Source organism: Psammomys obesus, unplaced genomic scaffold (genome assembly GCF_907164565.1).
Source record: "Psammomys obesus unplaced genomic scaffold, mPsaObe1.curated_primary_1811, whole genome shotgun sequence".
Classification (NCBI taxonomy): Eukaryota; Metazoa; Chordata; class Mammalia; order Rodentia; family Muridae; genus Psammomys; species Psammomys obesus.
In genome coordinates this window covers 105,543-122,494 of record NW_026596088.1, presented here as the reverse complement: position 1 = coordinate 122,494, position 16,952 = coordinate 105,543, and positions in this window count along the sequence as shown.

Sequence of the window (16,952 nt, the reverse complement as noted above, 5' to 3'; positions counted from 1 at the left end):
ATCTATCTATCTATCTATCTATCTATCTATCTATCTATCTATCTATCACTGGTATACTAAATTGGTGCTAGTAGGTTCTCTTCCAAGATCCATGAACTCAGTAGTCTGGGTAGTTGACTAGGTTTCCAGAATGTCTTAAATTTTTTTTTACAGAGAATAACATTATGTGAAGCTCTGTCTATCACAAAACAATTTGGTTTTGGGTTTTATCCAAAATATTTTTCTAGATAGCCCAGGCTGATTTCTAAGTCACAATTGTGTTTCAGTCTTGAATGTTCTTTGATTAAACTGCTATCATGAAAGTACTGAATGATCTCTGAGATTTGCAGATAATTTCAAGTTTAACATAATCATCATCCCACTGAGTACACAAGAGCAGTCACTTTGGTGTTTACATCACAAAACAAGTCTGACATCTTTTACAGAGGTCAGAATTTTATCTACTTTCATCCTCTAAGCATCCATGTTGTTTCTTTCCTTTTGTTTTAAATATTTCTTTATTTGACCCTCTTTCCTCTCTATTCTGCCTCTCTTTCCTTAGCATCTTTTATCATCATCTTGTTTTATCTCCTTTCTCTCTGAATTCATGCCTTCCTATCTGTATCATACATATAAAGTTCACTTTACAAACACTCCTGATTTCCCTCCATATGGTTGTTAAAGCTCACAAATACTTTAAAGATTTTCAAAATTGTAAACATTTTGTTGAAGGTTATTGAAAGGTATTTACAGTTGTTAGCAGTCTGTTCTGTTTATTTGACCTATGGTTTATTATTCATTTTCTTCTCTAAAAAAGTAAATAGTGGCAGTGTTTATTGAGAACAGAAATTTTTTAAAAAACTAGATTTTATGTATGTAACAGTTAAGGAAGAGATTGAGAGACAAGTGTGCATCTTATAATTCTCAGAAATATCTCAGGACTTTCTTTCCCTGGACACACATAGGTCTGACCCCAAGTATCATGAATAAACAAGAGATTCTTTACAGTTTACAATAGTCTCTTAAGACAAGCTAGTAAGAAACTTGTAATTGTTTCTTATAAATATCATGGGGGGGGGGAAGTTAACTCTGGGAAACATTGTCTAGACCTGTGTACTCATTGCTACTGAAAACGGAATGATCATTTCAAGTTGGAGGGAAGGGTAGGTAATGGAACCACAGAACCATATCTCAGGCATATCTGCTTGTCTACATATTTCTCCTAGTCATAGACTCTGTGGCAGAGACAAAGAGTATGGGCAGTATTTCCAACTGTCATGGGAGGAGCAAAGTGTGGATGGGAAAACTATCATGCACCCAGGTAAGTGATGTGATTAAAGGATAAAAGGACTGCAGACTTTTTGGATGGCACAACATCATAGGAGGAAGTCATGGCAGTTAATGTCAAGGAGCAAGAAAGAATGTGGTCTTAGACTTATGCTGATATTTGCTTCCCTTGACCCAAAGGAATTATCAGTCACAATGATAGGTGTCTTTGAAGTCATAAATAAACTGTATTTCTAACATATTTAGGTGTATCGTTTGTCTGCTTGCTCAGCTTACACTCCAGGAATATGACCCTGAATTCTCAGGTTCCCTAGGCTGTGGGTATAGTTTTCCCATGCATTGTGTAAAAAGTGGAAAGAATATAGGGGAAGCTTGGAGCTGTGGACAGAAACACACGAATAGCAAAATTGCTTAAGTAGACAGTTTTCTCTAACTCTTGACACATAATGAAGGAAATGGGAACAGGAATTGTGTCCATCCTGACATCATCTTCCATTATGATTATGTTATTTCCCTTATATAAAGCATGCAAAGAAATCTTTGAGAAAAAAGTTAGCATAGACGTTATGTGTGTCTTACACCGTCAATAAGATGTGCATCATCTTGTTTTCATTTGTTTAAAAACATCCTCCTTATTGTATAAAATATATACTCATCCAGTGTGGTGATCTCATAGATGAGGCTGATGTGGGTGTGCAAAGCCGCCTAGAGTTTTCTTCCTGAACTTTACATTAGGACTGTGAACGTAACTCTGGTCTAATCTATATCTTTTACATATCATGAATATCAGATATTTTCAATTTAAATGAACAAACTGTGCCAACACATATCTGTGAGTACAATGATTCTTGGGACAGTGTTACTCACCTATTTCGCTTCATTGACAATCTCACTAACTCAGGCATCAATAAGTACACAAATATATCATGATAGCTCTAATAATGGTTTTCATATCTCATAGTCTATGATTTTGTGTGGAGTTATCCTAATGTTATGACATCATGTGATGGTTGACTGATTCTTAGATGCCTGGGTATTTGTGTTTGAACTATATTCTTTCTTTGAAAACACTCTCAGGTCATTCTATTAAGTATTATTCAGTGTATGAATTAGCACAATTAAATAATTGTGAGTCTTAGACCTGAGCCATTTTATACACATGCTCAGTGTTTAACATAGGTCAAAAATCAGTACTATTACATCTCCCCCATTGGATTAAAATATTTGGATATTCTCTAATGATGGTTATTATTTTATATGATAAATATCTCTGAAAACAAGGATACTTCTCACTACCAAAAATACAAAGTGGTGCTTGTTGTAAGATTATAGGGATATATAAAAAACAAAATGCAGGATTGATTTGAGTAACTCATGAACCTGTTTTTAGGGAGAGTGTTAGTTCACTATGATCTCTCTGTCCATCCTTAGATATTTTCAGATCCCTATTTTACCGTTTCTCAACATGAACTCTCAAAGGCTTAACCTAGGTAACTGACCTACTTTCTTATTTCTTAAATAATATTTTATATATAGAAGCTATTACTATACAATAATAACATTATACTAGGATGGCTGGACATAATTTTCAGAGAAAGAAAAAAAATAAAAGAAAGCCTGCTTACAAAACTTACCCCATTTGAACAACTTTAAAAAATAACCAGTTTTCTAAGTGGGTCATTACAACAAATGTATTCAATGCCTATTGTTGTCTGATTTCTATGTCATGAATGATTGGTGTAATTAAAGAGAAACTCGTGTTGTGGGAATCTTTCTGGAATAAGCACTCTAACACTAATGAGAGTAAAATAGAGATGTTATCAGTGAACAAGAGCCAGCATAACTCCTGAAAGACTGCAGGCCAAGTTTGCATTATCGTTGTATATTCTTTGCCACAAGGTGGCAAAGGCAAGCAATCAAGATTTTGCACAAGTTTATATGGCAGTCATCAGTGAGCAATGACCCATTGCTTCAGCTGTTTCTCCAGTCATTCCATTCTAAGTAACAACTGAAGTCAAGTGTATGCTCCTGGACTCTTTGTCAAAAACCAGGTAGTCTGGGATGGAGAAAAAGCTCAGCAGTTAAGAACACTGGATTCTCTTTCAGGGTAACTTGGTTCAAATCTTGTCAATCACATGGTAGCTCACAATTGTGTGTAACTCCAGTTATAGGAGATATGATGTTCTGTTCCGGTCTCCAAGGGCACCAGACATGAAAGCAGTGCACTGATATCCATGTAAGCAAAATAGCTACACCCATAAGGTAGTTGTAAATTAGGCTTTAAAAAATTCAGGTGGGAGTAGAAGTGTAGAATTTATATGGGTCCTAATTTTTTATTTTATTAGTCAATGTGTCTATTTTCATGTGGGTACCATTCTGGTTTTATTGCTACAGCTATATAGTATAACTTGAAATTGAGTATGGTAATGATACTCCAAGCAGTTTTTGTGTTGTGATTGCTTTAACAATATTAGGTCTTTTGTTTTTCTATATAAAATTTAAGATTTTTTTTTCCATTTCTGTGAAGAATTTCCTGACAGAATTTTGATGGGAATTGTACTAACTCTGTACATTGCTTGAGGCCAGATGCCTAATTTCACAATATTAATCCTACCAATCCTACCAAATGAGCATGGAAGGTTTTTCCATCTTTTGGTATCTTCAGTTTTTTTTTTCCCCCCTTCGGTGTCTTAAAGTTTTCAGTGTGCAAGTCTTTCACTTCCTTGGTTAGATTTATCTAATTTTTTGAGATTATGGTGAATGGTATCGTTTCCCTTATTTCTTTGTATGTTCGAGAGACAATCCCTCTCACCACAGAAGAGGGATTGCTGAGAGTTAAGATCCGGAGGAAGTAGACATCTATAGCAAAACACTATTTAGTATATATAACAAGGATTATGTACACAGTCACTCACAATGATTAGGGACTGTTAGCACAAGACATTACAAGGTCAAGCCTGTCAAATACCAGCATAGATGTGGAAGGAACTCATGAAGTCTCACACCTAACAAAGGAACTATTTCCAATTGATGACTGCTGGGATAGTGAGAGCATTTAGGGCATTAATCCTGAGAGGCTATCCATGCCTCAGCAGATGCTCAGACACACAGGCTACACTAAATGGATTCAGCAGGTTAAAAAAAAAAGTACATGAGGTTGGCACACAAACCTTTTAAGGGGAGTAGGGGAGGAATTGAAAGCGAGGAAAAAGGTAGATTTGAGTAAAACATCATATGTATGTATTTAAAATTTTTAATCATAAAATAAAAAATAAGAACAACTTGAACAGATCCAAAGCATTGAATGAGATTGGAGTGGTTATAAAAATGCTTCCTCTAGACAAAGCAAGGCACAGATGGAGTTACTATAAATTATTCCAAATGTTTGAAGAAGAGCTAGCACAAGTGCTCATAAATCTGTTCCACCAAACTGAAAAATCTTGCACCAAATGAGGTGACTCAGGCTCAGATAGACTAACGTTTTCTCTAATATGAAGGGCATAGCTAAGAATTTTGAGATTTGTTTATGTAATTTGAAATGTCTGTGGAAACTTGGAAGCAATTATGGGGCCATGGTAGATGGGAAAGCCTTAATGAAAATGGAGATGGTGAGACTCATGTGATAGGAAAACAAAGCAATGGGAAAGTGAAGGTGATAAGATTTAAATAGGGATGGGGACAGATGTGGGAGAAGATAGTGTGAAGGGACGGAGTCACTAATACCAAGGATTTAGTCAGCACTTAAGGTGTTCATAATCTGTCACAACATCTGCTCCTGTCACTTATCACTTACATTTTTAGAACCTTCAGTTATCCTTAAATGTAGTTTATGTTTCCTTCTTATTGCTAATGACAGCAGAAATGATAAGGCGCAATTTGCTATAAAAGCTAAGTACCAGTTGGCACCATGTGATGTAAGGTCAGAGTTACTGACTGAGCAAAAGAATCTAATGGTTGGTTATATGATTAGCATATTATATAAAATATATTAAAATCCTCTTCATAATTTTGTCTCATTTTGGTTATCTTTCAACAAATGATATTACTCTAGCCCAGTGGTTCTGAACCTTCTTAATACTGCAACTCTTTAAGGTAGTTTCTCATGTTGTGCTGGCTTCTAACCATAAAAATATTTGGTTGCTATTTCATAACTATAATTTTGCTACTGTTATGAATCAAAATATAAATGTGTTTTTTCAATGGTCTTCGGTGCCCCCTGTGAAAGGGTCCTTCAGCTGACACAGGTTTAGAAACTGCCCTAGACTAACAAATAGGAAATAACTAAGTTAGCCTCTTTAGGGGAGAAAAGAATGCAATCGGGCGTCCATAGATCACCACCAGTCTTTCATATGTCAGACCTCAGAATTTTTCTGTTCCCTACATGTGAGATTCTCTTCAGAGATGAGAGAAAGAAAAATAGCATTTTCCCCACTATCACACGCGGCAAAGTGTTCTCAGAAGAGTTGTTTGGCTGCTCACAGTTGCGTGTCCATTGGTACTGAAAGTGAAAAGATAATTGAAGGTCTAAGGGGAGGTGAGGTCACAGAATCACAAATCCATCGCTATCACAGGCACTGGATGCCTCACTCCAGCTCTTATACTGTTTATAGGGAACATGGAGCTGACAACAGGATCCCAGACAAGAACTGCTGTCTGAAAGGGTGAGCCTACAAAGGAAAGCTTGTGTCAAGAGTCTTGGTAAGTCATCACGCCAGTAAATAGGACTTGAGGTTGGACCAGGTTGATGACAAAGCCAAAGAGGAAATGAGAAACCCTGAGGAAAAGTTCAGGCAGCAAAGAGGCATGGGGTCCTGGTCACACAGATAACCCTGTTTCTCATGGAAATGCTAACAGTTGTTGTTTGTACTTAAAATGAAGGACTATTTTTAATTAGAACTGTTTGAGAATTAATCAGTTGCTCAATGCAGTCTGGAACCCTAGACCAGATTTTCAGTACATATTTTCAAGTGTGAGACTAATTTACCAGAACTATCTAGTTTTGTGTAGAAGAGAATTTGTATGGGAATCAGCTTAGTCTTATTCTCTAACTTTATAATGTTGGGAGAGTAAGCTCACCTTTCTAAATCATTATTTGATTATAATAAAATTCTTCTTAAAACCTGATGAAGACCTTTGAGAAAAAAATAGCCCAGATACTATGAATTTGTAGTGCTGCTTGTCAGAAACCTGATTTGTTTCATTACTTTGAAAATACTTTCATCTTAAAAAAAATGACTCAGGTTTAGGAAATTAATGAGGAAGTGTATATGAAAGTGCAAAGATGCATATAGAATCTACTTTGCCTTGCTGTTTTGAATAATTTAATCCCAGCACTACAGTGGCAGAGGTTGATAGATCACCCTGAGATTTTACTTGAGCCTAGTCTATATAGTGAATTCCAGAACAAGGACAAACAGACTTTGTCTCAAAAATAAAGTTTCCAATATTCAAAATGCAATGACACAGTCAAATTGATCTCAATTATAGTTTATTATTTATTTTTGAGATTGTGCTTTACTTAAGTTTCTTTGTTCCCTTTCTTCCCCCCAAAACTAACAAAAATACCCCCCGAGTTCTCAAATTTATGGCCTCTTTCTTACCAGTTGATACATATATGAACTTATATATATTCATAAACATAACCCATTGAGAATTGAGAATTGTGTGTATATTTTCAAGGCTGGTTGTTCAGCACTGGACAACAGAATGGTATGCTCTTACCTGGGGAGGTTCATTCTCCTGCTCCCTGCTTTATTCAGTTATCTGTAGTTCTTTGTGTAGAGTTGTGGCCTCCCTTATATCTGTGGGGTTTTTTTGCTTTTGTTTTTTGTTTTTGGAGACAGGGTTTCTTTGTGTAGCCTTGGCTGTCCTGGACTCGCTTTTTTTTTTTTTTTTTTAACTTTTATTAGTTACACTTTATTCACTTTGTATCCCCCCATAAACCCCTCTCTCCTCCCCTCCTAACTCCACCTTCTCCCCCTTCTTCACGCATGCCCCTCCCCAAGTCCACTGATGGGGGGATCCACCTCTCCTCCCTTCTGATCTTAGTCTATCAAATCTCATCAGGAGTGGCTGCATTGTCATCTTCTGTGGCTTGGTAAGGCTGCTACCCCCTCAGGGGGAGGTAATCAAAGAGCAGGCCAATCAGTTTATCTGGATTCACTTTGTAGACCAGGCTGGCTTCAAACTCACGGAGATCCACCCTCTTCTGCCTACCCAAGTGCTGGGATTTCAGGTATGTGTCACTATGCACAGCTTATCTGTAGTTGTTTTGCCTGCATGTATGTCTGTCAACAGTGTGCATACAGTGCCCAGTGAGGGCAGATTAGGGCACTGGATTTCCTAGAACTGGAGTTACAGATATTGTGAGCCATAATTTTAGCCTTGATGACATATTTATGCCAAATTTATGCCATTTTTTCATGTGTGGGTTCTATTTAATCAGTTAGCAATCGTGCTTCAATAGAGAAATCACTCATTGCATTAATTGCACTTGAGTGTATCATCCTTTTAAGGTTTTGTTAGTTCTTTGGAGATTTCATACATTGCTGATCAATGTGTATCAACACCCCTTCCTCATCTCCTCCCAGACACAAATCGTCTACTTTCCTTACCTACCCAATCTTGTATTCTCTCTCTGTGTCTCTCTTTCTCCCAAATAAAATTTGTTGCCCACATACTATTGGGTGTGTGACATGCCCTAAAGCCAGTCAAGAAGAAATGCTGACTCTTACTCTCCCAGCAGTGGTCGGTTGCCAATAACCCCTCAGCTGCAGGTGGGACTTCTTGCCCAGCTCCTCTATGCTAAATTTTGCCTGAGTTGAGCTTATGTAGGACTTTTGCATGTTACCACAACCACAGTGAATTCATATGTGCAATTTCTCTTACCTAGAGAGACAATATTAGTTTCTTGTAGTCATCTACCCACTGTCTCTGGCTCTTACGATGTTTTCATGCCCCCTTCTGTACATTTTGATTCTTTTACACTTTTTGTATTGGTCCTACCCTGGTATTATGGCTTGTCTTATGATTGCTTGAGCAACTTTTTGAGTCATCATTCTGGTGTTTGAAATATGAAACATGTGAGTGCTGGGTAAATACCTGGGCGTCATGCTGCACTTGGCTCATTGCAGACTCATCATGTTGCAGGCCCGAGATACTGTTTCCCACGGACCATGAATATGATAAAATTTTCAGTGATCAATCTTAAATGATACTGGCTTATACAATTAATATTCACAAGCAAATGGATGCTTTTTTACCGAAAAATTTCATTAAAAGAATAATCAGAAATTACTAAAAGCAAACTGAATACATAATTTTAAAATGTGTAGCTCATTGTGTAGCTCTTAGCTCTGGCTGGCCTGGAACTCACTATGTAGTTCATGCTAGCCTGAAGTTCATAGATTTCCACCTGCTTGTACCTTCTCAGGCCTGGGGTTAAAGATGTGCACCACCACACCCTGCTTTTAAATACACTTCCTAATGAAGAACTCAAATAACTAGTTTTGTGAAGGCCTGTTGAATACATGCACTCTGTGAATACACAGCTACTTCCTTGTTGGTACTTTATCCTTTACCAAGCTTGAATTTAGAAACACTTAGGCACTCCCTGTTCAACTCTTTTCCAAATATTCATACACATCATCTTAGGAAGAGGTCAACATATAGCCAGAATTTGTTCACTGCAAATACTTTATAAAGTTATAGCATATAAGTTATTAGCCATTTATAGTTCTTTGTCTAGGAGTGGGATCCTGTGAAAAATTTCACATTCCACATTACAACATTTATTGACATTGCCATTATTATAGATTTGTTTATGCAGCTAATTTGAGAACAGAGTGTTTCTTCCTGGTATTCTGGCTCTTACAATCTTTCTACTCCCTCTTCCATGTTTAAGCCACAGATGCAGGAGATACTGTTCCCAGGCATAATCCCTTATTGATTACCCAATACAAAGTCGTCAGCCCTAAAACTTTATACACACAAATAGTAAAAATTGACTCAGGCTATTTTTATGTAAATTTTATATACAATATGCATTTATATATGTATGTAACAATAATAAAGAGAAAGAAGCTATCAATTCGAGAGTGAGGAGGCAGGAACATAGGAGGAAGTAAAGGGAAAACTCATGTAATGCTAATTTAAAATAAAACAAAATGATATGATAAACTACAGTGTATAAGTTAACAATAAGTCCAGAATGACTAGATGGAGAGTGTTGGGCGATAAGTGATGTGGTACCTGAAGCCCATGCTTCATCTTCCTATGCAGGATTCCCGGGCTCAGAAATCAATAACTTACAGGATGAGGGACAGAGACGTGGCTGTAGGAATCATCTTCTTAATACAAACTTTGGCTGGAGTTTCAGGCAATTCCATAATTGTGTACAATTATCTCTCGCTTTACTTGAAGGAGCATCAACTAAAGGCCATGAACTTGATTCTGATGCATTTAACTTTAGCCAACTTCTTAACTCTCTTCTGTAAAGGAGTGCCCCAGACAATGGCAGCTTTTGGTGTCAAATGTTTCCCTAGCGATTCTGGGTACAAGCTGCTTTTCTACCTATACAGAGTGGGCAGAGGTGTATCATTTGGCAGTACCTGCTTATGAAGTGTCTTCCAGGCCATCACCATCAGACCAAGGCATTCCAGCTGGACAGAAATTAAAATTAAAGCCCCCCAATTTATTATTCCCTTCATATACTTGACCTGGATCCTGTCCTTCCTGGTAAACACTGATATGCTTGCACACATGACTGGCAGTTTGTGCAATGCAAACATCACTCATCTAAAGGATCTGGAATGCTGTTCTTTTCCTTGGGAGGAAACTGGTGAAGTATTGCATGTGATCTACATGACCCTTCCTGATGCTGTGTGCATGGTGCTCATGTTATGGGCCAGCAGCTCCATGGTTCTCATTCTGCACAGGCACAAGCAGAGGATGCAGCATCTGGGCAGGACCAATGTCTCCTCCAGATCCACCCCTGAGACCAGAGCTACCCAAACCATCCTTCTCCTGGTGAGCACCTTTGTTTGCCTTTACACACTGTCCTCCCTTTTTACCATTTATTTATTTTTTTTGCTTAATCCTGGTCAGTTGATAGTGAATGCCACTGGAGTATTCTCCATGTGTTTTTCCTGTCTCAGCCCCTTTCTGATCTTGAGACATCGTTCCAGTTCATCCAGGCTGTGTTGTATCTAAATAAAGAATAAAAAATTGCCCCCCTAATTTCATAAAATGGAAATAAAGTTGGAAGAATTTACATTTGTTTATAGTCACATCTGCAGACGTTTAAGCTCAATATATAAGGAATCTTATCATCTGAGTGGTAATTTCTACAAAGAAACTCATATGTTAAATGTGCATGTATAGGAATACATGGGTGTGTACTTCTGTGCATAAAACATGAACATGTATTTACTTAGATCATGTTTATTTTCCATATATAAATATCTTGTGAAAATCAGGAGGAAAATATACACATTTCAAAGGGAAAAAGCGTATAAATTTTAGACTTCAAAAGAATACTATTCATAACCACAACAAACAACATCAAAACACCTCCTTATTTTATGTACATGGATGTTTTGTCTGTATGTGTATCTGCACACCACATTTGTGATTGCTGTGTGAGGAGTCTAGAAGAGGGTACTGGATCCCCTGGAACTAGACAAAAGCTGCCTTGTGGGTACTGGAAATCGAACCCAGGTTCTCTGTGAGTCATGCAAATGGGTCTGGTATTTTTCCTGAAATGGTGTGTGCATTTAGTAAGCACTAAGCAAATTTACAATGTCCATGCCCAAGTCGGACATGCCTTGATCAAAATGCATGAATTCAATTCTGCAAGCCTCTCCTACCATGCAAATGAATACTGAAGAGTCAGAGTACCCCCATAAGAATACTAAGGGTGTGAACTACTGACATCTCATGACATAGACTGGCTTCTCACTTTTTACTTTATGTAAATTATATCATTCAGTGTGGAGTTATATTTCTTTACCGTTGGCTTTTAAAATTCCACGTGCTTTTTTCCTATATGTTCCCATACTGATTACAGAATTAAACCACATAAAATTGTTTTAATAATCCTCTGTTGAAGCTCTTGTGCTGAGGCTGAGACATGATTTGAGTTTCTCGAGAAAGTTACATTTGTTAAAACCTTTGTCACCAGAATAAAGATAGTGATTTGGTGCAACCTTTTTGAGATGAAGAGTAGGAGGTGATTATGTCCCAGAATAATATCCTCTGGATGGGATTAGTGTTGGTCCCCTGGTTTGCATAAAATTTCACAACAATTTGCTGCAAGACAGTTGTGTTTCACTTCCCTTTTGATCCCTGTGTGCTGTATGAGCTCTTCTGAATTTTTTTGTCATTATGGCAACATGGTTGTGAAGATGCTCTTATGAAAAATGCTACCTTTCCCCATAAAGTACTCAGAGTCAGGCATTTGATTTTGACAATAGAAACAGATCCACACAGTATGTGACTGTTTTCAAATTGGAGAACCGTTAAGTGTCTGTGTTCTTTCCAAAGTGTATGATGGTGCTGATGTGAATTTATCCTTGGTATTTAAGTGCAGCTGCACTTAAAGGGTCATACCTTTACACCCATTTGGGTTTCAGATGTAAAGCCAAACAGCCCTTAGAGAGTGTCATGGAATTACACCCTGAAAATAATTTATACTCATTTGGATTTCAGATGTAGAGCCAAACAGCCCACAGAGAGAACATCTGGATTTCTACCCTGGAAATGCTTTCACTTTAACAAAATATCATGGGACATGTTACCTTGCATAGTTACCTTTTCCTTTATTAAAGATATTTTCCTGTTTTAAGATGTTCTTCACTTCCTCCTAACACAGCAATGTATATCTTTTAAATTTATATTAGTGCAGCATTCAGAATGAAATTGTAATATATGTTAGTAATGACTTATGTTCTGCTTTTAAGTGGGTAATATATTCAATATATTATGAAGACTTTCTCATATTTAGTAGTTCTTTGAGAATCTTATATATTTGTATTTTGATCATGTTTACCAGTTCCTTTTATCTTAAACCAATTAAGTCCATTTTTTGCTACCCATATACTCTTGGATGTGTGGCTTTCCACTGGTGCATGCTTAACTCACTATAAGCCACATCCTTAAAAGGACGTGACTGTTCTTACTAGCTATCAGTTGCTAGCTGCTGCTTCTCTGGGTGAGACACAGCTTAAGTGGCTTTCATGTTATATCATGAAAGGTTGCTAAGAACCCTCAGCTGTATTGCTCAAGGAGTATAAAGGCTGCTGCTTATAACAATTAAAAGACAAAGAATGTAGGGACTGTAGAGATGACTCAGTAGTGAAGAGCAGCGGCTGCTGTTGCATAGATCTAGATTTGGTTTCCAGCAGCTCATAATCATCTGTAACTCCAGTTCCCTCATCTCCCATGTCCTTTTCTGGTTTCCTCAGCTATTGACTGTGCATGGTGTATTTACATTCATGCAGGCAAAATATTAGGATACACAAATAAAGTGATTTTAATAATTTCCTTCTGCAAACAAAGTTATAAGATAGATTTATTCTATCTAGTATAGATTTAGGAAAGAGAGTGCTAAGTTTAGTCCTAAGTAAGTCAGTCTATGTACTGTCCTTGTTGTAATAGTATATGGATACTTGTATTATCCCCATGACCAATTTTTGCTTGGTCATCTCAAATTTTTGCCTTACCTAACAAAAAAGCAGTTCAGATTCTGGAGCAGAGCCTCCACACTGTCCTATGCTTTCTCCCCCTCTCCACTATTCTCTATCATTCCTCACTAGTCTCTTCTTGATGGTTTTAAAGGGCAATGTTTCTTATTTTTGCATCACTCCCACCTTGGGTCTTTTTTTTTCTTCCCATTTCTGGAGACAGTCATTTAAAGTCTAGTATATTAAAAAGTGTGAACATATATACTGGAATTTACAATGTGTACAACTTTTTTATTCTCCTGATGTAATTGTGGGCTCCAGATGTAAATTTACCTTTTATGGGTACCAGATGTAAAAACTTTATTTGCTTGATGTAATTGTTGTCTTGGAGGTAGTAAATCTTTATCTGCTAACCTAGGCCTAGTCCTGGAGGCTCCTATTCTCTGTATAATCTAAGCTGAGCCTAGACTGTATTCAATTTCTGAGACTTAATGCTGCAAAAGCTCACCCTTTCTATTTCCTTCTGAACTCCGACTGGCTGCTTCAACTCAGGTGTTGACGGCAACTGCTCTTCTAAGAGCAGCAGCAGCTTCTACTTTTTTTTTTTTTTTAAATTTCAGCTTACTTACTTTACATCCCAAGGGTGCCCCTTCCCTCCTCTCTTCCCAGTCCCCTTTCCCCAATTCCCCCCAGAAAATGGGAACCCCCATCAATTGTATCAACCCTCCCCAGCATATCATGTCATATCAGGACTGAGCACACCCTCACCCTGAGGGGGTGAGGCGGCAGGCAGTGCTGCCAGGCGGAAGTGATCCAAAAGCAGGCAGTAGAGTCGTTAGGAACAGCAGCTCCCCTCTACTACTCCCAGGAGCTTTTTAGTAAAAGAAAAGGTGAACAGAAATATCCCAACTGAGAATACCTGTAGCCAGGAAATACCGGGCTTCAGGCGACTGGGGCCTGCGGTCCATGTTTCATCCTTCCCTTTCAGCCACCTTGATTTTAGAAAAATGTAGAAAAGTGACACTAAGGTAGTCAAAGGAGGTAGCTGTTGAATTGATTTTCTTTTTACAGACTCTGGTTAGAGCTCTCCTCATTATCTCTTACTACAGTATAGCATGCAGGCTGAAGCCTACAGATCTGATGTACTTAATTATAGCTAACTTCTTGACATTCCTATGTAATGGGGTATCCCAGACAAGGGCAGCTTTAAATTAATTATTTCAGTGACTTTGTTTGCAAACTGCCTTTCTATCTCCACAGAAAGGGCAGGGGTGTCCCTTTTGGAAGTACCTGCTCAGTGTCTGTCTTCCAAAGCATCAACATCAACCCAGTATTGACTGGTGGACACAGCTTAAAGAAAAATTTATCACAGGTACATTGGCTCATCCATACCTCTTTATAGACATTTTCTGTTATAAATGCATTGTGAAATAGAAAACAGGGCAATAGAAATATGACAGTCTGAAGGATTTTTGGATACTGTTCTGCTGTTCGTTTTGACAAAACTGGTACACTGCTACTTGTAGCAAAACTGTCGCTCCCTGTTGTCCTGTGGGTGGGACTCATGCTTTGGGCCAGTTGCTCTGTGGTTCCTTTTATACAGACACAAGCAGAAAATGCAACACATGTGCAGGACTTCCAGATCCTCTACCACATTCAGAGCTACCAACACTATCCTTCTCCTAATAAACATCTCTGTCTGCTGTTACACATATCTTTCAAACATTTTTGGGTCTTATGTTATGTATCATCCCAGTTGGTAGCTGGTAAACATAAGTACAAGTCTCCATGTGTTTCCACATTGTGAGCTTCTTTCTGCTGATGAGCTGGTCTGGCTCCCTTAAGAACAGAACATTATCCTGACATTATCACCAACATGTTAATTGTAAGGTTTTAGATAATTCTTATTCAGTTACACTCTCAGAATAGGAAACAATTCACATATGGTTGGTTGTTTACAAAAAAGCTGATCTGTGCTGTGTGTTTTTATCTCTATACATATACACACATATAGGTAGATAATAGGAATGTATGTGGATACATAAGCATGTAGGTTATGTGTACTATCCATTTTGCAATGTGTCAGAAAAATTACACAGAATATAAAGAAATAGCCAAAGGTGAAAAGGTAAAATGTGGGGATGGAGAGATGGTTCAGTGATCAAGAATGCTGGCTTCTCTTGCAAAGGACCTGGGATTCCCATCATACACATGACAGTTTCCAAATTCCTGTAACTCTTAATTGGCTTTTGCATGTGTCACGCATGACAGTGGCGTGCGCACACACACACACACCACACAGCACACACACGTAGGCACTCATACATACATGTAAAATAAAACTTTTAAAATAAGGTGCAATGTAATTGCAGGAGACACCTGATGCTTACTTCTGGACTCCACAAGCATACGTAACATACTTACATGCACACAAAATTTTATTTTAGGTTATAATCGCATCACATCATTTTCCCCTTTCCTTTTCTCCCTCCAACCACTTCTATGCATCCATTTACTCTCTTAGATTCATGGTCCCTCTTTCCCTTCCACTGTCACTTTCTCTATTTTTCTAAACACATAAATACAACCTGCTCAGTCCATGTTACCTGTGTGTATGTGATCTCAGCACTGACAACTTTGTGTTGAATGAACAATTGGTGTGTTCCTCACTGGGGAAGCACATTTCTCCTCTCAGCATTCCCCAGTTCACAGTAGTTTGTCTAGGACCTGAGACCTTGCAAGCTTTCCCCCTTCTAAGTTATCATCCATTGGTGCTGTTGTCTAGGTCTTGTTAGGTAGCCACAGTAATGAGACTTCATGGGTGTAGCCTCTCTGACATTTCTAGGAGACAGAATCTCAAGGCAAACTTCCCATTACAGTAAGTCTTACAAACTTTACATCCTTTTTCTGCAGTAACCCCTGAGTCTTAGCTGTAGGAGCTGACAAAGAAAGATAAATTTTGCAAGAAGCCTATAGTGAACGCAATGTGTAGTCTAGAATAAACTGACTTGGAGATATACAAAGATTCCAGGGAAGATATTTAGATTTTTTAAGCCTATGACTTTTAGTGGGGCGAGTCACATTTTCTAATAAAGACAACGGCTGATTTTTGTGGAAAAGCATGGGCATTGTTCTGAAATGTTCATAAAACATGAAAGTTTTGTTAGGAAACAAGGAGATCTAGAGGCAATGAGGGTACCTAGTCAAATAAGACGGTAGGTCTGTTGGTTCACTTTCTCTTTCTTGTGTTTTTCCTGTTAAGAATATTCTAGGATTATAGCTCTATTCATTGTTCTGTGATGACAAGGTACAGGATTTCTGTTTTTCTACCACCTAAAAATAAGTTTATTTTCATCAATATTGAATTGTTCAGAAACATAAACCGGGAAAGCATGACTGTTGTGCTTTCTATTACATACTAGATCTATTTTTTGTTCTTTTTTTAAATTTCAGTTTATTTACTTTACATTCCAAGGGTGACCCTTCCCTCCCCTCTCCCCTTAGCCCCAGAAAAGGGAAGTCCCCTCCCCCCCACATCAACCCTCCCCAGCACACCAAGTCACAGCAGGATTGAGCACATCCTCATCCTGCGAGGTCAAGGGGACCCCCAGCGAATAAGGTCTAATAAAATAGGGGCACAGGAACATGAGTATAGAGAATTTATAAAAATCAGTCACACAATTCCTGCCCATCCAGCTGAGCCACTTAATTTTGTGTTAATTCCTGTGAGACCCTTCTTGGTAGACACTGTGTCTCTAATCCCTTGTTCCCTTTTTAGGGGCTTTTGGCTTCCTACCCTTCTGCTTTGGTCACAATTGATGTGATCTTTAAGAGTACTGCAATCATTCAACAGTTCCATGGTGTCCAATAATGGCTGGCTCTTCAATGTGAGGGACTAAGGCTCTGTCTTCTTTGTCAGCCCTGCCTGGCCTAACTAAGACTTCCCTGCCTGAGATGGTGCCCTACTCTAGCAATCTCATCTACCTTCCAAAGTCCAGAAAGGAG